The following is a 23,474-nucleotide window of genomic DNA, read 5'->3' on the forward strand; positions in this document are numbered from 1 at the left end:
CAAAAGGGCCTTGTAAGACAAAAGCAGACTGTGCGTTCTGGGTGTGCAAGGCTGCCGAGTCAGAAGGATGTGCAGCTGGCAGAGGAAGGCGTTGGACGTGACCTCCTTCATGGAAGGACGGATTATGGGAATAGAGGTGAAGTGGGAAGGGCAGGTGATTACGGTGGGTGTCTGCTGGCTTTGCCTTTGGAGTGTACCCCACCTGTAGCCACACTACATCGCCTTTCTCAGGCAGTTGGCTCTCCTCACATTCCCTGTTCATCTGGTAGAGGTGTGGCTGATGTCTTGGTCTCCGTGGGTGGACACTGACCAAGCTGACTAATCACCTCCCAGGCCGACAGGATCAACTCCAAGATTTGCATGTACAGAGGGAAGAAGCTATGCTGGCTTGAGATTTATGTAAAATCAGGAATCAGGTGGAAGGATCGGAGGGTGAGATGCATCGTGGGGAGGCTCGAACACCTTCAGCGACCTCCCCAGCGTGCTGTGGCGCCACTACATGGTATCAAAGCTCAGCCTATGGGAGATGAAGCTGAGGCTTTCGATCAAAGTACTGGGATTCAGAGGCTCCGGTTCCCCCTTGGGATGCAATGGGGGCCTGGTGCTTTGGGGAATCACCTTACCACCACAAGGGAAGAGCTTTGTGGGACAGTGTGGGAGGGACAAAGGGGGTGCCAGAGATGTCAGAACGGCATCACTGTCTCACCAGGAAACCCGATGTGCTTGACCTGAAGCTTTCCTTTCTCTGGGCTCGTGAACCAAGAGTCTGATGAAACAAAGGGACTGACTCTGACATATAAAGCTCCCAGGAATCACTGGGGCAGCTGTGCAAAAAATAGAACATTCTAAAACCCTATCAAGTATCCCGAGCACAGGGAGAAAGGTCCGGGTGTCATTCACGGTCACGGCCACACGAACAGCTCCTGACAGCTGCTGTGCTTTTTCCTTGTGCGGGATTCTATTCCGAGGGGTTCGCTATGTTCTCTCGGCACAGCTCCCAGCCATCACGTGAGGTCACAGCTACCATTGTTCACACTTGACAGGTGGGACACGGGGAGGGTTAGCACAGCGCTTTGCTGTAGGAGGCCGGCTCCAGGCCCAGCCCAGTGAAACTTACTCCCTGATAGTCATGCTCACATTTTGTCCACTTCCCCAGGTGTGAGCTGGACCCAGCGGCTTCCTTGTGATGGGCACAAGGGCAGAAACATTCGAGTGGGATTTGCAGGCTCTGTCACAGGTGCTGTGTGGCTTCTGTTCGTCGCCCTCTCCACTCCCTCTGGGGAAACCTCGCTGTCACCAGTCGGAATACAAAGGTGGTGAGCTCCGGTCAATGGCCACAGGAGATGACAAGTTTTGCCAAGGGTTTCCTTGGAAGTTCATCAGAGAGATGCAGAGCCAGCCTGCCAAGCCACCGGTGACTTCCAATCTCAGAAACTGTGAGATGTAAGGCTTGGTAAACTTGCCAGCAACTACTACACAGCAGTAGATAACTTCTACAGAGAGTGGGGCAGGCAGTGGGAGCTTGGTGCAATAAAGAGCTAAAATGTTGTGATTTCCTTGGAAGCAAGAGGTGAGTGGGAGCTGGAAAAGCTGTCAGGCTTTTCTGGAATGTTTGTGAAAGCTGAACGTGATGTGAACATATTGTTAGTACAATTGTGGACTTGCAGGAAGTTGCCAGGGAGGGTGAGGAGAGCAGAGGAAGGTACATTGGGAACTGGATAAAAGAGGATTTCGGTTACGCAATGGAGAGTTCAGTAACAGCACTGCTGTGGGTGGTAAGAATGCACCTGCTGGCCTGGTGATCAAATTACAGAAGTTTCTGTCTTCCCCTTGGCTCTGCTGTCCTTCTTTGATTCTTTGTCAGAAACCCCTTCCCTCTTACAGGCAAGGTGACCTCTTCAAGCCTCCGGTGCCCTCTCCACTCATGGTGGGTGTCCAGGGGATCAGTTTCCCATGTCCAAACTCATCCCAAGTCTTGGGGTTGCCATGGACTCAGCTTTGCTCCACGTTCATTTCTGAGGGGGCTGTCTGCTTTGTTTTCGCTGTGGCACAGGCTGAAGAACAGGGGTGAATTAATGCAATGATTGTTGAACTGAACTTTTCTATTCATTAGAACTTAGGAATGACTTCTGAGAGCAAATCAAGTGCAGGGTATGGCCAGGGAAACCTGGTCCAATGATAAAACTAAAATCTTTTTTTTTCTTAAAGATTTATTCATTTTATTACAGCCAGATATACACAGAGGAGGAGAGACAGAGAGGAAGATCTTCCGTCCGATGACCCACTCCCCAAGTGAACCGCAACGGGGCGATGCGCGCCAATCCGAAGCCGGGAACCTGGAACCTCTTCCGGGTCTCCCACGCGGGTGCAGGGTCCCAATGCTTTGGGCCGTCCTCAACTGCTTTCCCAGGCCACAAGCAGGGAGCTGGATGGGAAGTGGAGCTTCTGGGATTAGAACCGGTGCCCATATGGGATCCCAGGGCTTTCAAGGGGAGGATTCCAGCCGCTAGGCCACGCCGCCGGGCCCAAAACTAAAATCTTTGTAAAATCTTTGGAAAGTTTGTAGACGGTGCCTTGCTGTATTAATCAGTAAAGCAAACAAAACAAAACAAAACAAAACAAAGCAAAACAAACCCTGTAAAGACAAGGCAGGCTGGCCAGTGGATCCTCTTTGAGGATGCTGTGTCTTCGAAGCACAAAGCAAGAAAAGTACTTCCGCCCAAGAGACAAGCACATGTGGCTTCAATCAAGTGGAGCACTATGAGATTCACAGGAGACCCACGAAAGACGGAAGTAATTCAGCAACAGCATCACCATTGTGGGCTGAGACATGTGATACAAAGCTCTAGGGTGTGCGAGGAGACACCCTGTTTCAAACAGGAGCAAAGGGACTCAGCATGAGAACTGAGTCCCAACCAAAGGACTCACGGGGTCCCTCACCACGGGTGGGAGACCCTGAGAGCCAGCGATGCCTCCATCCTCTCCTCTCCCTTCCTGGACAGGGATGCCTGCAGCCTGTTCCTACGTTGTCCCTTGACAAGGGCACAGGTGCTGTGGGAGGCAGTAACCCGGCTTTGAAGAAGGGCCTTGCCTGATGAGCCATGAGAACACACACCCCGATCCCTTCTAGTCCGTGAGGGTTGGTAGAGGTTTGGAGGGCCTTGAGAGAGGTTTCCAGATAGGAAGGACATGGACGGATGGGGGACAGAGAGTGGGATGTTACAGCAAGCCTCCAGCACAGAGCTTCCTCTGCCCCTGCCCATTGACTCAGTTCTATGTCCATTTCCTCTTCTTCACGGTGCCCTGGACTGAGTGGCTGGCGCCTAACGGCAAGAGTAAGTCACAAGTGTTGGCAAGTGGATCAAAAGCTATGCCAGAAATGCAGACCGCTCCTACTCTCACTCCGTCTGTCTCAGTTCCTTAGGTCACTCATGCTGTGAGAAGCAGCACTATGTATGAGTAGTCCTGAAAAGAGGCTCCATCAGCAAGGAATCGAAACTCTGCCCTCCCAGCCAGGAGTCCCCAGCCGCAAACCAGAGACATGGTCCCTGGCTGACAGCTTCCCCTTAGGCCTCCTGGGGGACATGAAGCACACATCCATCAGGGAGGCTCACAGATTCCTAACTCTCAGAAACTTTGGATGAGAATAACACGTGCTGTCCTAGAGTTGGGAGCAGTCTACCACCCAGCAGCAAACAACACCTTGCCTAAGGCATGCCCCCAGAGCTTCTTAGAAACGGACATTCGTAGGACAAATCTCAGGTGCCGTGATGGGAAGAGATGAGTGGTCAGCTGGGAGCCAGCTGCGCAGGGGAACATGGCACTTCTGGAGGCCACACTGGAGATGCTCCATCGCTCAGCTGTGGGGTGGCCGTCGTTGCGCTGCACTTTCAAATTGCTGCCTCTCTTGCCTCTATTCCCATCTGGGGAAGAAGGCAGGTGGTGTGCAGATGCAGACATGCTAAAACAGGCACTGGTGAGGCCAGGGAGGCATGCGGCGGTGTGTTCAGAATGCGCCGGGGTCACGGGTTTTTATCTTATTTCTTAGGACAGACTTGACAAACTTGTAGGCAGAGTATAAGAACTAGAGGCATACAGCAGAGAGCAGCATTAGAAGATAAAATTCTAGAAGAGGCTGCAATAAATTTTATCTATTGGGAGGACCAAGCAGTGAAGTCCTTCTTGGAGCACAGTCTGGAGGAGATTCTAGGCACCAAGTTCTCTGTCCTCAGTAGGAGGCGGGATGTTCACAGGCCCGGGTTGGCCTCTGAACAGGGGCGTGGGCTTGGGGTAGATGCTTGCAGCCTTGGGGGGGCTGACACTGCACGGCAGTTGCTGTGGGATTCTCTGCTGAGGTGTTTCCTAAGAATTGTGAGCCGTGGGGAGCCACTGAGGCCACTTGGGCTGGGGGGCAGGTACGTCCCCCTGCTGCAGAGACAAAGGCCAGCTGGGGGCATTGGAGGCCAGGCCAGCAGGAAGGCTATCGCATGTGGTCCACAGAGCGTGGAGGGAGCCGTGAGGTCTGTGGCGGGAGGAAAGGCAGAGCGTTGGACCTGAGAAAGGAGGGAGGGAGAAGGCTGGGGAGAAGGATCTTGCTGGGAGCTGAGGCCCAGGAACTTTCCAGGTGAAGAGGTGGGCTTGCAATGGGGACAGGGGGCAGCTGGTGCCGTAATGGGACTGACCTGCCCACTCATCCCAAGGCCCTGGCTCCCAACACTGTCCCCCGGGGCTTTGGCCTTCCTGCCTCCTGGGAGTCGCAGGCCCCACATGGGTGATGTGTGAATGATGCTTCGGATCCAGGTGTATGCTCTTTCTGGAAGGGGAGGGGGATAGGTGGGGTGGGAGCTTCTCAGAAGGTGTCTTAGTATGAGACGATAAACTAATGGGCTTTCCCAGCATGGTTCATTTCATGGTCAGATAACTGAAAAAACAGAATTAAACAAAGTTATTTTTTAAAATGTGACTGCCAGGAGCTGTGATATGCAGCATTAGTAGGCACCGTGAGTTCACAAGCGCATAGGAATATACAATAACGCATTTCTAAGAAGGGACTTCGCAACAGAAGCACTCTGGAAAGCTGGGTGAAGCTATGCAGAAACTGCAGTCGCTGCTGACAGTCGCAGGCAAGCATGTATTCCTTTAACAGGGCTAACTCCATCTGGTTTTGAAAAAAAAATGGAAACAAATTTGAAAGCAATTTTGCCTAAGAAACCCTGAGTGCAGGCCTCACATGAGCTCCTGGAGCCAGCGTTCATGAAGCGGTGTTTCTCTAAACGCAGCCTCAGAAACCGGCCATCCCGCTTAACTGGGACTAATTACTGGAGCAGCTGATCTCCTGGGAAAGGCTGGGCACCAGAACAGCACCAGGGCACTCCCTGGGCAGAGTCCCCTCCCCGTGGAACCTGCACTTAGAGCCACACTGAGCCAACCCTCCCCAAATCAAAACAGTGATTCTCCAAAATGTGACTGCTCATTTAGGAGTTTTTAGGAGTTAATCTTTGGACACTTCCTTGCAACTAACTTTAAGTCCCCTTGACTCCAGGCTGAGAAATCTGGCAATACCCTGGAGGCGAGGCTAGGGCAGGGTCAGTCCTGAGGCGTTCCTGCCCACCCAGCAGCCCCCACGCCTGCCACCATTGCAGATTCAATGACTTTCCAAGCTTGTATTGACCCCAAGATCAGCCTGCAAGCTAACCTGGTGCCCGAAGAGTCACTGGAGAGAACGGCAAAGGAGCAGGAGCCCGGGTGGCCACCCCACCTCCTGGGTCAGCAAGTCAGTTAGTGACCATCCACACTCTGTTCTAGCTATGGCAGCTGCATGTTTCCAAGCATTTCCCTAATTCTGTTTCGCACCAAGGACCCACTCGTGCGCTTTTGTCATCTTGTCTCTAAAGGGGAAGAGGGAGTCACCTGGCCACACAGCCCACTGAGGGTCAGGACAGAGTCACCACGTGGCTGGCACGTGGAAAGTGAGCCTTACACAAAGACCCCACCCAGCCCTGACTGCTTCTGAGCACTGGCTTTCCAACTTGCACAAGAAGAACTTGGATGAGAGAGGGTGGGCACAGCACGCCTTCCTGGCAGGCAGGGCGCGCCAGCTGCAGTGGGTGTGCCTCAGTGGTTTTAATGTGTCTCAAGCAGCTACGATGGTAACCACCACATGCTGACTGTAACTAGCATAAGACTGTGCTTTGCCTGCAGATTTCTGAAGTGTATTTAGGAACGTATGCTGAACAGTGGTCTTTTGCTTAGACTCTTTCGAGGGTCCTGGGCATTCACATTTCCAAGTGGAGCACAGGTGAGCTTGGGAGAATGGAGCCTGGGTAGGGGGAGGCCTACTCAGGGCACTAGTCTAATGGAATCTAGCAACTTTCCCCCGTTTTTTTTTTTTTTTAAAGATTTATTCATTTTATTACAGCCAGATATACACAGAGGAGGAGAGACAGAGAGGAAGATCTTCCGTCCGATGACCCACTCCCCAAGTGAGCCGCAACGGGCAGATACGCGCCAATCCGAAGCCGGGAACCTGGAACCTCTTCCGGGTCTCCCACGCGGGTGCAGGGTCCCAATGCATTGGGCCGTCCTTGACTGCTTTCCCAGGCCACAAGCAGGGAGCTGGATGGGAAGTGGAGCTTCTGGGATTAGAACCAGCGCCCATATGGGATCCCGGGGCTTTCAAGGCGAGGACTTTAGCCGCTAGGCCACGCCACCGGGCCCTTTTTTTTAAAAAATTTATTTTTATTACAAAGTCAGATATACAGAGAGGAGGAGAGATAGAGAGGAAGTAGAGCTGCCGGGATTAGAACCAGTGACCATATGGGATCCCGGCGAGGACCTTAGCCACTAGGCCACGCCACCGGGCCCTCCCCCGGTTTTCAATTCTTGGAAGATAAACCATGCCAATCAGTAGCCGTGGGATTTGGAGCATGTTACTTAATCTCTCCAAGCCTGCATTGCCTGATTAAGGGGACACAGAGCGAGCTGGCGTTGCCACAAAGACTAAACAAGACGATGCCAACCGAAGAAGTGTAGCGCTGGAGGCACCACCGACAGCAGTCAGTTGACCCGAGTGCCCAGCACGCGGGCCCTCCATCCCACAGGGCTTTGGACTGTCTGTCCTGTGGCTGGCACTGCAGGATTTAAAGATCCAGTACAATACACAGAATGTTAAACACCTCGTTAATGTTTTCATGTGGATTACTTTTTTAAAATTTTGCAAATCAAATATTATTAAAAAACTAATTTCACATGTTTCTTTTTCCCGTCTCAAGAATGTTCTATTTATATATTCATTTGTTTATTTAAAAGAGAGAGAGAGAGAGGCGTCTTCCACCAACTGGCTCACTCCCCAGCTGGGAAGTGCAGCAGCCAGGACTCCAGCCAGCTCCTTGCTAATAAACCAGCAAGGGAGCAGATGGAGCTTGTGCGCTTGAGCCCGTTACCTGCCCGGGGAGCCCACCTGGAGCTGGAGCTGCCAGCTTCAGACTGGGCCACTCCTGGCTGTTGCAGGCGTTTGGGGAGTGAACCGGTGGATGGAAGAGCTCTTCCTCTCCAGTAAGTGAAAGATAAGCGCTTCTTAGTTAAAAAATAAGGAAGAAATGCTGACATCTGTATGTGTCGTGTGTAACAAGCAGGGCTGGCTTTGGCATTGAGGAGGATGGTGCCCCTCACCCGGAGAAGTGACCAATCAGCTCTGGACTGCAGGGCTGCCCCCTGGAGTCCTCGCTGTGCCCGTCCTCCCACTGAGACCCACAGCAGGGTACAGCTGCAAGCTCATCTTCCCAAGAGGACAGTCTGCACCTGGGGCTGTGGTGTTGCTTAAAACCTTCTGAGGGTTTCTACTGGCTTCCCCTGCACCCCAAACCCAGGCTCTGCTGCCCCCTTGCCCCTCCAGGCTCCTCTCTGTGCTGTTCCCAACACCTCCCTGTGTCCCTGCTCGCAGCTTTTCTGGGAAGGCTTACCTGTTGCTCCGCACCACCCCTGCCAGCCCCCACTCCCCGCACTGCTCCCGTACCACCCTCTTCCAGGGCCTGGCTCACCTGCCTCACTGTTTCAGCGCTGTCCGGGAACTTTCACCTTGCCTCTGGCCTTTCAAAGACAAGCTTGCTTCCTGCAGCTCTGCCTGTACCCAGGACCCCAGGCCTCCGCACCCTCCCCATTACTCGCAGAGCTGCCTGCTAGTCGAGCTAACAGGCTGGCCAGACAGCTGGTCAGGGGTCCCTGGCTCTCAGGTGGCAGAGCACAGGACCCTGTGATGGCAAGGGGCAGAGACCTCCCCTGTGCCTGGCTGCATGGGTTTACAGGGCAGGAGGGCTGACATGGTACTTTAGCTGCGGTATTGCTAGGTTCAGCAGTCCAACTGGCGACCCCAAGACTTGGCTTTTCTTCACCTCACCGACCTCACCAAGGTGCTCCATTCCGAAAGGTTCTTTGCTCCTGCTTGCCAGATGGTAGAGAAGCGAATCCTCCCGGGCTCACCACGGAGATCCCACTCCTCCGTTTCCCTCAATGGGCTCTTTTGGGGTTACATGTCCATCCCCGCACCAACACTGCCTGCCGCCTGGGGGTAGTGTGCAGTGCTTGGCTCAGGTTTGGGCTGCACACCAGCTCATGGCTGTGGGGCTGTGCAGGAGTTGGTGTTACATTGAGCAAGAGGCTAAAACTGGCAGCTCCCTCAAAGCCATGTCAGAGTGCCACAAGACACCCCCAGGGTGCCATGAGATACCCCCAGGGTGCCACAAAACGCCTACCAGGGTGCTATAAAACACCCCCAGGGTGCCACAAAACGCCAACCAGGGTGCCACAAAATGCCTACCAGGGTGCCATAAAACACCCCCAGGGTGCCACAAAACGCCAACCAGGGTGCCATGAAACACCCCCAGGGTGCCACAAAACGCCAACCAGGGTGCCACAAAATGCCTACCAGGGTGCCACAAAATGCCCATCAGGCTACTGTGAAGTCTTAAAATGTCCACTGCTGTAGAGCCTGAGCCCAGGGCAGAGTTCATTCCTGTGCTTCCTTACACAAAAATTGAATTTTAAAAGTTTGAAAGGGCAGGGCCCAACATGATGGCTAAATCCTTGCCTTACATTCACCAGAATCCCATATGGGTGCTGGTTGATGTCCTGCCTGCTCCATTTCCCATCCAGCTCCCTGCTTGTGGCCTGGCAGAAGAGTGGTGGACAGCTCAAAGCCTTGGGACCCTGCAGCCATGTGGGAGACCCAGAAGAAGCACCTGGCTCCTGGTTTCAGATCGGCTTAGCTCTGATCATTGCAGCCACTTGGAAAGTGAACCAGCAGGTAGAAGCTCTTTCTCTCTATATCTCCTCTCTGTAAATCTGTCTTTCCAATAAAAATAAGCAAAAGTTAAAAAATGGAAAGGCAGAGTTACAAAGGAGAGCGAGAATCTTCCATTTGTTGGTTCACTCCTCAAATGGCCCAGTGGCCAGGGTTAGGACCTTCTTCCACGTCTCCCGCATGTGCACAGGGGCCAAGCATTTGGGACATCCTCCACTGTTTTCCCAAGTGCATTAGCAAGGAGCTAGATCAGAAGTGGAGCAGTTGGGACCTGACCCAGTGCCCATATGGGACGCCAGTACTGCAGGTGCTGACTTTACCTGCTATGCCATAATGCCAGCCCTGAAAGTGGAAGTTTCAGGAACGTTCATGTTCATTGTATCAGTTGCTTTTTCTTTGGTCAGGCATGCCAGGGGCTCTCCATAAAATGAGGCTTATTCTTGTTATAGCTTAGGTAGAATGAACTGTGTAGATCAGTTATAGAGATATGTATCAACTGGAAAGATACAGAAGACTACCTTTGCTGGAGGAGAGTTGGGCTTCCTGCTGGCTCTTGCTGGAGGAGAGTTGGGCTTCCTGCTGGCTCGAGAACCTCCTGGGGGAAGGTTAGGCCTCCGACCTCTCTGTGCCCTGAGAAGCACCCATCCGGCACCAGGGTCACCATCTCAGAGCTGCTCTTTCTGTACAAACTCATTCATGCAAAAAACTTGTACTGCCAGGCACTATCTAGGTACAGGACAAGGGGTGGACCCGACCAACTGTGGGGAGCACACGTTCTGGTGGGCGGGGAAGACAGTACACACGCGCACTCACACGGTCGGGGGTGCTCCGTGGCCAAGGCAGCTTCTCTGGGGAACAATTGCTGAGCTGGCGTGCCTGATGACCTAGCATCTGCTGGGAAGATAACTGCCCAGGACTGCCCAAAGGGGCCGAGGCAAGGCTGCTCCTCCAAGTAGGGTCCCCGGTCAGTGGCTGGCAGACTTAGGACCCACATTTAGCCAAGTCTCTCTGGAGCCTTGCCAAGGGCACACCAGGAACAGTTATTTGCATTTTTGCTTTTTGGTTTTGATTGCCAAATCCTGTATCAGAATTTTTTTTGGAAGATTTATTTACTCGCAAGGCAGAGTTGCAGAGAAAGTGGGAGAGTCACGGAGTCTTCCATCTGCTTATTCACCCCACAAATGGCTGGAACCACCAGGGCCACGCATGAGCGAAGTCAGGAGCCTTCCACGGGTGGTTTCTTCCACGGGTGGCACGGGCTCAGCCACTTGGTCATTTTCTGCTTTCCAAGGCATGCTAGCATGGAGGTGAACTGGAAGTGGAGAGCTGGGACTCAAACTGACTGGTGTCACAGGCAGCGACTTAAGATGCTGCCCCACAACGCTGGCCCCTGTATGAACACTTTTAACTTTGCATTAAAAAATGTCAAATGCTCAGATCTTAAATGAGCAAGGTGCACGGCTGGGGAATTTTCATGGGTGTGGCTCAGCCCTTGTTACAACCCAGACCTTCCCACCTCCTCCTACCCAGTTAATCACCACCCTGGGGGGACCATGGCTCCAACTTCAGCCACCATCAACCCATCTGAAAGTTCTGGAACTCCACCCCCCCCACCCAACATTCTGCTTCAAGTAGTTGTATTTTTTTTTACAACTTTCTCGCTAACCGGGGTTTGATGTGACCGGCATTCCTCACATGGAAGTAAACCTGCAACCATCCAAGTAGACAGGTTTCTTCATGTCCAGGCCAACGCTGGCTGCTGGGCCACAGCTGGTCCACGTCCAGGCCAACGCCGGTCGCTGGGCCACAGCTGGCCCACGTCCAGGCCAACGCTGGTCACTGGGCCACGGCTGGTCCACGTCCAGGCCAACGCTCGTCACTGGGCCACAGCTGGTCCACATTCAGGTCCACACCGGCCGCTGGGCCATGGCTGGTTCACGTCCAGACCCACATTGACTGCTAGGCCACGGCTGGTTCACGTCCAGACCCACACTGACCGCTCTGGGCCATGGCTGGTCCACGTCCAGGCTCACACCGGTTGCTGTTTCAGGCCTAGACTAAGATCAGCTGCTGAGTACATCTGGTTCACGGCCACCTGCTGCTTCTCGGAGGCCATCGGACCATGTCTGCGGTGACCACGGAGCCAAAGTCACAATCCGCCCGGTCTCCATTTGGACACCCTCCTTACAGCGCCACCCGCCCACTTGCTGCCCCCTTTTCACCCACCCACCCACTCACCCGTCCACCTGCCCAGCCGACACTTGCCGGACAGCCAGCAACAGTTGTCCGGCCCACTGGACGCAGCGCACCCTCACTCCCTGATGCGAGCGTGTGTGGCCAGCGCGTGTGGCCAGTGCCGGGGCTCAGGTAATGACAGGGCTGCCTGGAGGCGAGGAGGCCGCGGGGCCACCTGGCTCCCCCCGTGCTAGCGCAGCCCAGGAGCGAGGTCCGCTTCTGCCCCAGCAACCTGAGCGCCCCGCCCCGGGGCCTCGCCATTGGTCCGCGGCGCCTGACGGACGGCTCGGCCGTGCAGTCGCGGCCCGCGCTGCCTCCAGGGCGGGCTCGGCGCGCGGCCTGGGGGCGGGGCGCCGGGCGGCGCATGCGCGGCGGGGGCCGGAGCGGGGCCGCGCGCGCTGAGGAGCCCGAGCCGCCGCGGGAAGCGCCCTGACCGCCGCGCCCTCGCCCGCCCGGCCCGCCCGCCGCGCGTCCTCACGGCCCAGGTGCGGAGCTGCTCCGGCTCGGCCCGCGGGGGAGCCCCGGGAGCCGCACGGTGAGAGCCCAACTTAGTTGGGAAGTTGTGGGTTTTGTTTTTGGAGGCGAGTCGGGCGCGGCGCGCGTGAGCGGCGGGGGGCCGGTCCGGCGCCGCCCCCTGCCCGCGCATTGTCCGCCGGGCCGCGGCCCGCTCCGCTGACCTGGGCCCCGGGCCGGTCTGGAGCCCGGGAGGGCCGAGGTCGCGTCCCACCGGGGGCCCAGGCGCTGGGGCAGTTTAGAGAAGGCCCCAGGAGGGTGCCTGCGAGCACCTGGGGGTCCGCACCAGCGCGGGCAGGCGGGCTTGGCTGTCCCTGGACAGGCCGTGTCCTCATGTGTGCGTGTCCCACCGAGCTCCGGGGCTCACGTGGGCCGGGTTGGGCAACCCCCCGCCCGGCCGTGCTTGGGGTTTGGCTCAGGGGCGCTCTCTGCACCCCACCGACCCCTGGCCCCCCAACGCTTGGATTGCCCGGGTCAGCAGGGATGCTACCATGCTGGACAAAGTCCTCCTCTTCCCGCTGCGCTCCGTGGAGCTGGACGTGCTGCCCTGCGTGGTCCCTGGCGTGTGGTCCAGTTGCAGGATACTTGGGGCCACCTCCTTGGGCTCTCTGGGTCTCTGCCCGCATTCCCCAGATGCTGCGCACTGCACTGTGACATTGGAGTAGCCCCGTGGCCAGCAGGCCACTCAGCGCTGGTGTCAGCCCTGTCCCTTGGCCAACACAGCAGTGTTTGGCCTGGGTTGGTGTCACACGCCCCACGGGCGAGGTGGGCAAGCCTTCTTGGGTTTCTCTAGCAGCCGCGGACAGTTTGCTAAGGTGAGGTCCTGGTCCTGGGCAGATGGGGACAGGAGCTTGGGAGGAACACACCTCAGCTCTTTTCTCACGGGCACTGGGCTGCTTCCGAGCTCTCGGGTGCTGGGGCGCAGCGCTGGCCGAGGCGGCACAGGCTAATTGCAGTGTAGGCGGCTGGGTGCCGGGAGGTGCTGCGACTGGTTAGTGGGACTGCCTTCCGACACCCACAGACTCTGGGCACTTGTCCAGAACGACAATTGGCTTGCGCGTCTGTCATGAAGTGTAGTTTATCTTGAAAGAATTTCTAACCCTTCAGTTCATCTGTGGATTGCTGTGAAAAAGGGGTATGGCTTCAGTAGTCCACTGTGGATTTCAACACCATGCGATGGTTGCCCTGCCCCCTCCGGTGAAGCTCTCTGTCCTCACGTGGGTGACAGGGCGCAGCTGTCTGAGCCCACAGCTGCTGTCCCCGAGGGCGGCGCTGGGTGTTAACCAGGGCAGATGCTCCTGCGCAGCAAGGCACACCAGCGCAAGCACACACTTTGGAACTGGGTAGAGTGAACTCAGATCCTCCTGTCCATCCACCACGTGTGGAGGCGCTGGGCCACTCAGTTTCAGGTCACTGCTCTACGAGGCTTTGTGGCACACCCTGTAGGACTTGGTGACACTGTGCGGGATGTAGCACAGGCCCCATGGCTGAAGGGATACTATCCATGCATTTTTACCCGATTTAAAAACTCTTGGGCAGGAGTTGTGGGGGAGCAGGCTGAGCTGTCACCTGCGTCCCACACACCCTGTGTGGGGCTGGTTGGAGTCCTGGCTGCTCCACTTCGGATCCGGCTGCCTGCTAGTGTGCCTGGGGAATTGCAGAGGGTGGCTGCAGCGTTGGGCCCCTGCACCCCTGTTGGAGACCCCCATGAAGTTCCTGGCTGTTGTGACTGGGGAGTGAACCAGAGGGTGGGAGCTCTCTTGTCTCTCCCACTTCCCTGCTGGTAACTGCCTTCAGGTGGACTCTTTTTTTTTTTTTTTTTAAAGATGTATTTATTTTTATTGGAAAAGCAGATATACAGAGAGGAGAAGAGACAGAGAGGAAGATCTGTCCATTGATTCACTCCCCAAGCAGCTGCAGCTGCCGGAGTTGAGCCGATCCGAAGCCAGGAGCCAGGAGCTTCTTTTTGGTCTCCCACGTGGGTGCAGGGTCCCAAGGGCTCGGGCCATCTTGGCTGCTTTCCCAGGCCACAAGCAAGGAGCTGGATGGGAAGCGGGGCCACCGGGATTAGAACTGGTGCCTATATATCCCAGTGCTTGTAAGGCAAGGACTTTAGCCACTAGGCTGTTGTGCTGGGCCCACAGAATCTTTTTTTTTTTTTTAATCGTTCTTAACTGGGGTGTTTCCAAATACAGAGGAAGGAATCCTGAGATGTCCTCCAGTGTGGTGTGTTTTAGAAGTGTGGCTTGCCTCGGGGGCTGATGGACAGCTAGTCCCCTGCTGGGCCTCCCTGCAGTGAGCCCTGGGCTGGGTGGGACGGATGCCACGCGTGGTCAGCATGGCAGTTATTGTAGTGGACCTTCTGATTCCCTCATTTCAGTGCAGACTTGCTAAGGTAGGTGTGGATTCCTGGGCCGGGTGTCAGCGCAGTGCCTCTGCTGTGTGGGCGCCTGAGCAAGTCACAGCCCTCCTTCCGGGGGCACACTTGGCAGGGTGTCGCCATGGACGGAATTAGTCACCACAGTCAGTTCACGGTACTTGTAATGCCAGATATAGAAGATAAATGCTAGAGCTGTCTGCTGAGAGGACGTTTCTGTATATGAAGCTCAGAATCCCTAGCCAACCTGTGAAAAACTTGGACTTTGGCTTGTTTTTTTTTTTTTTTTTTTTTTAAGTTTTGCTTATTCAAAAGGTGGAATGACAGAGAGAGCCAGCTCTTTTGCATGCTGGGTCACTCACTAGCCGGGCAGGCAGAGCCAGGAGTCTGGAATTCCATCCGGGTTTTCCTTGTGGGTGGTGAGGACCTGGGTGTGTCGAGTGTGCTTGTGGAAGCTGAGCTGGAGCTGGGCACTCGTCCACTGGGTGTGCCCAGCAGGGTCCCACACTCCCTTCTTTGGAAGTTGACCTTGAGGAACCCTTGTGCTTACCTGCTGGTCTGCCCCTGTGGATGTGGGGGCGGGCCCCTCTCCTGCTGAGCCGTGTTGAGAGTGGGGGCCGGCAGCCATCTGCTCTGCTGCCGGAAGTTGATTTCAGTTGTCTTCTAGTGACCTGTGGGTTGACATACACATACAGATGGAAGAGGAGGAGGTGGCTCATTCTGTCTGTCCTTGCTGGCGCTGAACCTCAGATCTGGCACTGAAATGCTGATTGCATGAAGATGCAGGGCCAAGATGTGTTTCCCCGTGTGAGCACAGGGAGGGTGGGTGTCTGTGTGTCGGGGGATGTGGACCCTGGAGTGGGAGGGGAGCACAGGTGCAGGTGTTCACCCTGGGTCGCTGGGGTTCCTCTCCTGGGAGTCAGCACCCGAGAACTTTGCTTGGTGGTGACACCACCAGCCTGTGGATGGCCGCGCAGTTCACGACTGCTAACTGCCGAGGGCCTAGGAGTGAATTAACTGGGCCACACTACAGGCAAGTTTTGGTCTGAAGTTGTCAAGGTAGAGAAGAGGTCCCCCAGGTGGAGTTCAGAGTTGATTTGTTAATGGTGATCACTAATGCAAGTGTATGATCCGACTTTATGACGTATTGCCATTTGTTGGCTCTGTGAGGCTGGACAGGCAAGCTGGCTCAGATTAAGAAACAGCACGCTTCGTGTTATTCTCCCCCTGTCTGCTGCACACTGTTGTTAAGCCACAGTTGTGCGGAGGTGTAATTTCATTGGTTGGCCAAACTTTGAACTTCACATCTAAGCATTTAACTATGTTAATTTGGTTTTCTTCATGGCTTGGGGAAACTGGTGTTTTCCGTTTTACTTCTGGCTCTGCTGATATTTTCTATTCTGAAGGAATTTCTGTTTTTGGTGTTTGTCATGTGGTGCGGATTGCTGTGAGCTCCCAGGGACTGACGTGGGTGCGTCAGGTCAGGTGGGCGCACAGGAGCCGGGACAGGACTTTAGGACGACGGGCCAGCAGGGACAGAGACCATCAGAGGACTTCAGGACAGTGGGCCAGCAGGGACAGACCGGCCAGTGGGGACAGAGACCATCAGAGGACTTCAGGACAACTGGCCGGCAGGGACAGAGACTGGCCAACAGGGACAGAGACCGGCCAGTGGGGACAGAGACTGGCCAGCGGGGACAGAGACCGGCCAGTGGGGACAGAGACCATCAGAGGACTTTAGGACGACCGGTGAGCACAGAGACCGTCAGAGGACTTCAGGATGACTGTCAAGCAGGGACGGAGACCGGCCAGTGGGGACAGAGACCTTCAGAGGACTTCAGGACGACTGGCCAACAGGATCGCTGCTGGATTTGCTATCATTTGCTTATGGAAAAATTGGTTTACTCAGATCTTTGAGAGTTTGCTGCTTATATATTGGATGTAGTGTCGTGTCTTATGTACCTGTCCCACCTAGGAGACACTTGTGAGGTAGAAATGAGTAAGCTGCTTTGGGATTAGAAAAGTGAGCTCCACAGATGGCTTGGTTGTGGCCCGGATGAGCCAGGTGCCGGCTTTAGACGACGTGCTGGTTGGAACATGGCTGCCAGCACTTGACAGGAGCAGGTTGTCTGAGCTGTGTGTGTCCCACAGTGTGCTGCTGTGGGGGAGCTCGGCGTGCGTGGGCCGAGTGTCCGCAGGTCGCTCAGCAGCACCGTCAGGGCGTAGAGGGGTTCAGGCTCCGGAGTCAGGTGCTTCCTGGCGCTCCACAACCGTTGTCCATGGCCTCTGACAGTGGGTGAGCCACGGGGCCCTGTACTTGCTGCCCTAGTTCAACTTTGTCTTGCAGGAAGTAGATTGCTGCCTGTGTTGTCTGTGTTGTCTGCCTGGCTTTGTGGGGAAGTGACTGTACCCCATGGGGTACCTGTTGTCTGGCTGCTTTGCCAGGCTGGGGGTGCGGCACAGTTCCCGCCCAGAGTTTCCACTCGCTGGCATCTCCCAGGAAGTTTGTTGACCCTTGTTCTGTGTAACCAGGTGCAGTCATTCTGCGGTGTCCCTCAGAGCTTTCTGTACTCGTCCCTCAGCTGCCTCAGAGGTGATGTTTTCAATGCTGCGCAAGGAAATCAAGGCTCACTTGGTACATTGTCATGTTTCTTTTCGTTAGTCTCTTGTTTTGTTCTCTACATTTGTAAGTGGGTAGTTCATTCATTGCTGCTCACATTTTTTAAAATATAATTTTTTAAAAAAATCATTATTTTATTTTTATTAGAAAGGTAGATCTACAGAGAGACAAAGATTTTTCCATCCGCTGGTTCACTCCCAAAGGGGCTGCAGTGGCTGGAGCTGAGCTGATCCGAAGCCAAGAGCCGTGAGCTTCCTCTAGGTCTTCTACGTGGGTGCAGGGTCCCAAGACTTGGGGCCGTCCTCTGCTGCTTTCCCAGGCCACAAGCAGGGAGGTGGGTGGGAAGTGGAGCAGCCGGGATTAGAACCGGCGCCCATATGGGATCCTGGAGTGTGGAAGACGAAGATTTAGCTACTGAGCCATTGCACCAGGCACACATCTTGTGTTTTGACAGATAGGTGTGTGCTTACAACCACAGCCTCCCTAGAACAGGTTCTTCCTCCCTCAGGTGCTCCAGGCCCTTTGCAGCCTAGGAAGGTGCCCGTGTGTTCTGTCCCTGGCTTCCACCTGTTCAGCAGTCTGTGTAAGGAATTACATAACCTGGCCCTTTGCAGAGTTCACCTCTTGGCTCATGTGATCCTGGCCACCTTAGTGATGTGTCCGACAATGTCTTTTTTTTTTTTTTTTTAAGATTTAGCTTATTTTTATTGGAAAGTCAGATATATAGAAAGGAGAGACAGGGAGGAGGATTTCTGTTCATTGAATTGCTCCCCAAGGAGCTGCGCCAATCTAAAGCCAGGAGCCAGGAGCTTCCTCCAGGTCTCCCACACGGGTGCAGGGTCCCAACGTTTTGGGCCATCCTCGACTGCTTTCCCAGGTCACAGGCAGGGAGCTGGATGGGAAGCAGGGCTGCAAGGACACGAACTGGCGTCCATGTGGGATCCCAGCGTGTGTGAAGTGAGGACTTCAGCCACTAGGCTACTACGCCGGGTCCCCGACAACATCTTTCCAAGTTGGATATGTGGTTATAACTTACAAATGTTCTCTCCCAGTCTTTTCGTTTTCCTTTGACGTTAAAGATTGTGGCTTTGATGACACCCTTTTTGTTTAGTGAGTTGTGTTTTTGGTGTAATAACTCAAAGACTACCCTGTGTTTTCTCCTGAAGTTTTGCAGTTTTACAAGCTGTTCGGTTCATGGCCACCTTGGAGTTCACTGTCCTAAGTGAGGTCAGGCTGAAGTTTAATTGTTTGCTTGTGGGTGTACAGTTGTCCCCCCAGAGCTGGATTTCTGTCTAGAGTTAGCTTGACACCTTTGCTGGAAGTTGACTGATGATAATATATGCAGGAGCCTCAAAAAATCATGGAAAATGGCATGAAAAGATAACTTTCGATGTTAACATTTTTGAAAAGCGTGCCTGTGTTTCAAAGAACCCTTTGAGCTACCCTCATGTGAGGGTCTCTCTGGGTTCTCCCTTCTCTTGTAGCTCTTGTTTCATTACTGCACTCTTGGGTTCTGCAGCTTTATAGTAAGTTTGAAACCTAGAACAGTGAGATACTTAGCAGAACATACTCACCTGTTAGAATTGTCCTGTTCTCTTGTTACGCTTAGGAAGACACAGTCTACATAGAGTCAGGACTGCTCGCTGTTGTAGGTGTCCCCGGGACCCACCCTGTCAGGGTTAGTTAGGGTTCTGAATGTGCTCCCAAGTTCTCCTGTGAGCCTGAGGGACGATGCTGTCGGTGGAATCGTGTGTGTGTGTGTGTGTGTGTGTGTGTGGGTCTGCAGCCCTTCTCCGTGCCGCGGCTGGGTCTCACGCACAGGTGCCAGCCAGGCTCACTGCAGGGGATGCAGTACAATGTGTTTTCAATGTGATTTTTGTGGTATGTATACATATGTATTTACTGTTATTTTTAGAATGGGAGGTGTTTTTGGAGGGCCTGCTCTGCAGTGAGATTTTAGGGTGCTGAGCTCCTTGATTTGTGCTTGCTAATGTTGCTTGTTCCCATAGGCTGGACCTCTGACTGAGTGCACGTCCTGGGTGGAAATCAGATGAGCGCCTTGGTGGTTTGTAGGTTTGCTGCCAGCCCCCGTTTGGCTCTCTGCCCACCCGGCTCCTGAGACAGCATTTAGCTCAGAGGGATTGTGGGTGGTGCTGTGGAGGGCAGCTCTCGGAGCAGTGGAACCAAGCATCAAGTTCTTGTTTTCAGTTCTGAATTAATACCATTAGTATTAACTTTGGTTTTGGAAGTATTTATTTCCCAGATGGCAGGGTGCCACAGGCGGAGGGTGTGATGGGCTGTTTTCACATTTGACAGTTTCTTGTAATTTTTTAAAAAAGATTTATTTATTTATTTTATTGGAAAGGCAGATATACACAGAGGAGGAGAGACAGAGAGGAAGATCTTTCGTCTGATGATTCACTCCCCAAGTGACTGCAACAGCTGGAGCTGTGCTGATCTGAAGCCAGGAGCCTGGAACTACTTCTGGGTCTCCCATGTGGGTGCGGGGTCCCAAAGCTTTGGGCTGTCCTCGACTGCTTCCCCAGGCCACAGGCAAGGAGCTGGATGGGAAGTGGAGCTGTCGGGATTAGAACTGGCGCCCATATGGGATCCCTGTGCGTTCAAGGCAAGGACTTTAGCCGCTAGGCCACCGTGCTGGGAGTTTCTGTAATTCTTAAGGCATTTCTACACATGCGCTCTGTGTAATGTGTGTGGTGTCTGTAAATCAACAACCTACCTCCTGCCTTTGCTGGCTGAGCTGTGACCAGTCTGCAGCTGCCGGGCATTGCTGCCTTTAACAAGCTGCGGAGGAGTGGCTGAGCTCAGAGGAGAGGAACTCGACACGAAACGAGAGTTGGAAGAAGAGTTGGGGTGCCCTTGGGGTGCTGTGAAGCTCAGACCTGGCTGAGGTGCGTGGCAGGAAGGACCAAAGCTTTTCCCTGAGCCCTCCTGCCAAGTTCTGTGGGGTGTGCTGGGAGCTGTGGGCGTTCCCTGTCCGGGCGTCTCCTGAAAGGTCAAGTCCCTGGAGGACGCTGAGAGCCTGGGTCTGCCTGTGCTGGGTGTTCATTCACCCTGCACTGATTGGGTAATATCTTGCTGCTGTCCTCCCTTCCTGTTTGAGGAAAACCAAGTTTCAGAGACTTTAGTTTGCTTCTTTCGCGCCAGTGACCCAGGGCTTTCTTCGGGGGCTTTGTGTTCGTAACACACTCTGCGTCGTACGTGCCGTTTGCCGTTTAGGTCACATTGCTTTTTCACTGTGATGTATTTATAGCTAAAACTTGTTCCCCACGGACAGTCGTTGTGGTCTGCTCTTCAGGGTTTCCTAGAATTCTTAAAAACATGCTTGGCTTGTGTGTTCATGCCTTGAGAGGGCCAGCAGCTCACACTGGAGCTGTGTTTTCTGTCTTTGCAGGGGTTTTGCTGGTGGAAATTAATCATTAACGTCACACACCCATTCACATCTCCGAAGTGTTTTACAAACACTTCAGTAGTTCATGTTTAACCAATATTGGAAGTTGAAAAACCAGTTTTATAGGTTCATTTTAGCAGAACTGAAATGTTAGGGAGGAAGTGGAATTCTTGAGTGAGACAAGTGCAGAGGGTTCGGTGCGGGCCTGGTGGTCCCCTGGCCCCTGGCTCTCAGGCCTGGTGGTCCCCTCAGCCTCCTGGCTCTCAGGCCTGGAGGTCCCCTCTTTCCTTGGCTCTCAGGCCTGGTGGTCCCCTCAGCCTCCCGGCTGTCAGGCCTGGTGGTCCCCTCAGCCTCCTGGCTCTCAGGCCTGGTGGTCCCCTCAGTCTCCCGGCTGTCTGGCCTGGTGGTCCCCTCAGTCTCCCGGCTCTCAGGCCTGGTGGTCCCCTCTGTCCTTGGCTCTCAGTTCTGGAGGTCCTCTTGCCCCAGCTCTCAGTTCTGGAGGTCCCCTCTGTCCTTGGCTCTCAGGCCTGGTGGTCCCCTGGCCCCCAGCTCTCAGTTCTGGAGGTCCCCTCGCCCCTGGCGCTCAGGCCTGGAGGTCCCCTCGGGCCCCAGACTGCCCAGCTTAGCTCTGTGTTGGGGTGTATCCCTAGTGCCAAGCGAGGCAGTGGAGTTGTGTAGACTGCGCCTACAGCGAACGGAGTGGGATGCGGGGAAGTGCCTGCAGGAGTCACAGAGCAGTGAGACTGTCTTCTGCGACTGCTCCCCAGGTGCACTGTCCCTCTCCATTCCTGGGAGCAGAGACTGGCAGGTGAAGAGCGCTGTGACACTGCTGATTGCTGGGAACGTGTTTCACGCCTGGTTCTGTAATTGGATACTCTGCTAGTGTGTACTGCTGCCTGTCACCTGATCCCCTCTGCTCCCCTGGCAACCCCAGTAAAATGGGTTTTGCTTGGCAAGGTTGTGGTGGGAGGCCGTGTGCCCTTGAGGGGCATCCTGTTGTGACTGCTCTGTGCCTGGTCCTCCTGGGGGCCTTGCTGCAGGGGCTGAGGCGCAGCAGGCACACTCACTCAGGGTTTCCTTCTGCTTTGCTCTCAGTATTTAACTCATTTTCTGACCATTGTTAAACCTCTTTTCTTTTACTAGTGTGTTACAATAATAAACGGAACGACTTGATAAATGTTGTGTCTGGGCAGTTTCCTAGGGTGGTCTTGGCCCAGGGCCTCTGCTTGCTCTGTGGATGACTGCCTGTGGTGGCACAGAGGAGAGAAGCTCCCAGAGTCTGCACATGGGGTTAGTTACATTTTCATTATGAACAGAAATCTCTTGTAATGGGGCCAGGTAAGATGGCGCTGAACTTCTCCCTGGACAGGCAGTGATGTTTCTTTTTTATTCTACTGAAACGTGAAAATTTAGTGAGATGAGTCGGTAGTTGGAGCTGTGACGTTAAGCTGCCCTGGGTTCCAGCTGCTTGTGCTCCGATGGGGCCTAGATGGGACTGTGGGTAGCGGAGATCATCTTGTTAAATGCTGACACCCACCGTGTCGTTTGGAAAGGTGTCTGAGAGCAACATGGACCTTTTGGAAAAAGGAGACTTTTTACCAGGGTAAGTTACACATAGGAGTAGTTAAGTTCATGGAAAATGTTTTTTTTTTTTTTTTTTTTTGATTTATTCATTTTATTACAGCCAGATATACACAGAGGAGGAGAGACAGAGAGGAAGATCTTCCGTCCGATGATTCACTCCCCAAGTGAGCCGCAACAGGCTGATGCGTGCCAATCCGAAGCCGGGAACCTGGAACCTCCTCCGGGTCTCCCACGCGGGTGCAGTGTCCCAATGCATTGGGCCGTCCTCAACTGCTTTCCCAGGCCACAAGCAGGGAGCTGGATGGGAAGTGGAGCTGCCGGGATTAGAACCGGCGCCCATATGGGATCCCGGGGCTTTCAAGGCGAGGACTTTAGCCGCTAGGCCATGCCGCCGGGCCCGGAAAATGGGTTTTAAATGATAAGTGTGTCTTGGTGCATAACATTTTTGAAATCTGTAGGTTATTTATAATACACATGTTCATGAACTTTCTGAAGAACCTATATATTCCTGAACTTCAAATTTTCTTTTTTCCCGAAATAAAACATCTGTAAAGTCCATTTCTGGGAACTTTCTGAACTTTGCTTCTACACCTTAGACAGATCAATGCTTGGGGACTGCCGCTGGCCAGAGCAGTGTCGTAAGCAGCAGAGCTGAGTGGAATTTCTTAGAGTCCTAGCAGCGAGGGTCAGTAATTGTTTCTCCTGTTTAGGTTAGGACTTGCACTGTACTCTTTCTTAATTTTTTTTTTTTTGAAAGAAGAAGTCAGGGAAGAAGACCGACCGAGTGTGCCAGGGCTCCTGAGTGCCTGCCAGCCATTGCCCGCGTGGTGGCAGGGTAGTCATTTGAGTTGTCTGTGATCGTGTGCGTCTTTGCTTCCTTCTTTTCCATTTGAGCTAATCAAAACTGCGCACTGAGGGACTTATCTGACGTGGTCCTGTGACCTGATTTTCAGCCCTCTCTCCCTCCTGCTGCTCTTTCTCTTTTAAAAGTCTCCTGCCAGCTAGAACGCGAGGCCCGAGGCCACTGCCCCTGGGGCCTGCTGTCCTGGCCGCAGGTCCTATGCTGCTGTCCGTCCACCTGACCTCAGGAAATTGTCTTGCCCCGGTGTCTGCTGTCCTCTCTAAGCAGACACTGCCCAGGACTGGCTTTGGTGCAGTACAGCACTGTCACTGCCTCCTGGAATCTGCGTTAGCAGGAACCGGAGCTGAGGCTTGAACCCAGGCACTCCGATAAGGCATGTTGTCTTAACCTCTAGGCCAAAGGCCTGCCCTAATTCTCCTATTTAACTTTTCCTGTATTGTCTTTGGCTACTATTTGCTTCTTTCTTCTGGTTTGCCAAGTGCTCACAGAGTGGAGTGGGAAATGGGGGCAGTTATTTGTTCTGCCTGGGGTGTAGTCCTTGGGGGCAGATGTTTCCTGCTTTGTCCATTGCTATGG

The 23,474-nt window shown here is 54.1% G+C and overlaps 1 protein-coding gene across 1 annotated transcript in view; it reads left to right on the plus strand.

Annotated features, from left to right (window-relative positions):
• Positions 1 to 11,918: 11,918 nt before the first annotated feature.
• Positions 11,919 to 23,474, plus strand: part of LOC131480505 (A-kinase anchor protein 13-like) — a 111,784-nt gene continuing 100,228 nt past the window's right edge. The window contains exon 1 of the mRNA XM_058665419.1: positions 11,919 to 12,068. The gene's annotated coding sequence lies outside the window, so the exon portion shown is untranslated. The remainder of the gene's footprint in view (positions 12,069 to 23,474) is intronic.

Source organism: Ochotona princeps, chromosome 6, assembly GCF_030435755.1.
Source record: "Ochotona princeps isolate mOchPri1 chromosome 6, mOchPri1.hap1, whole genome shotgun sequence".
NCBI classification, from domain to species: domain Eukaryota; kingdom Metazoa; phylum Chordata; class Mammalia; order Lagomorpha; family Ochotonidae; genus Ochotona; species Ochotona princeps.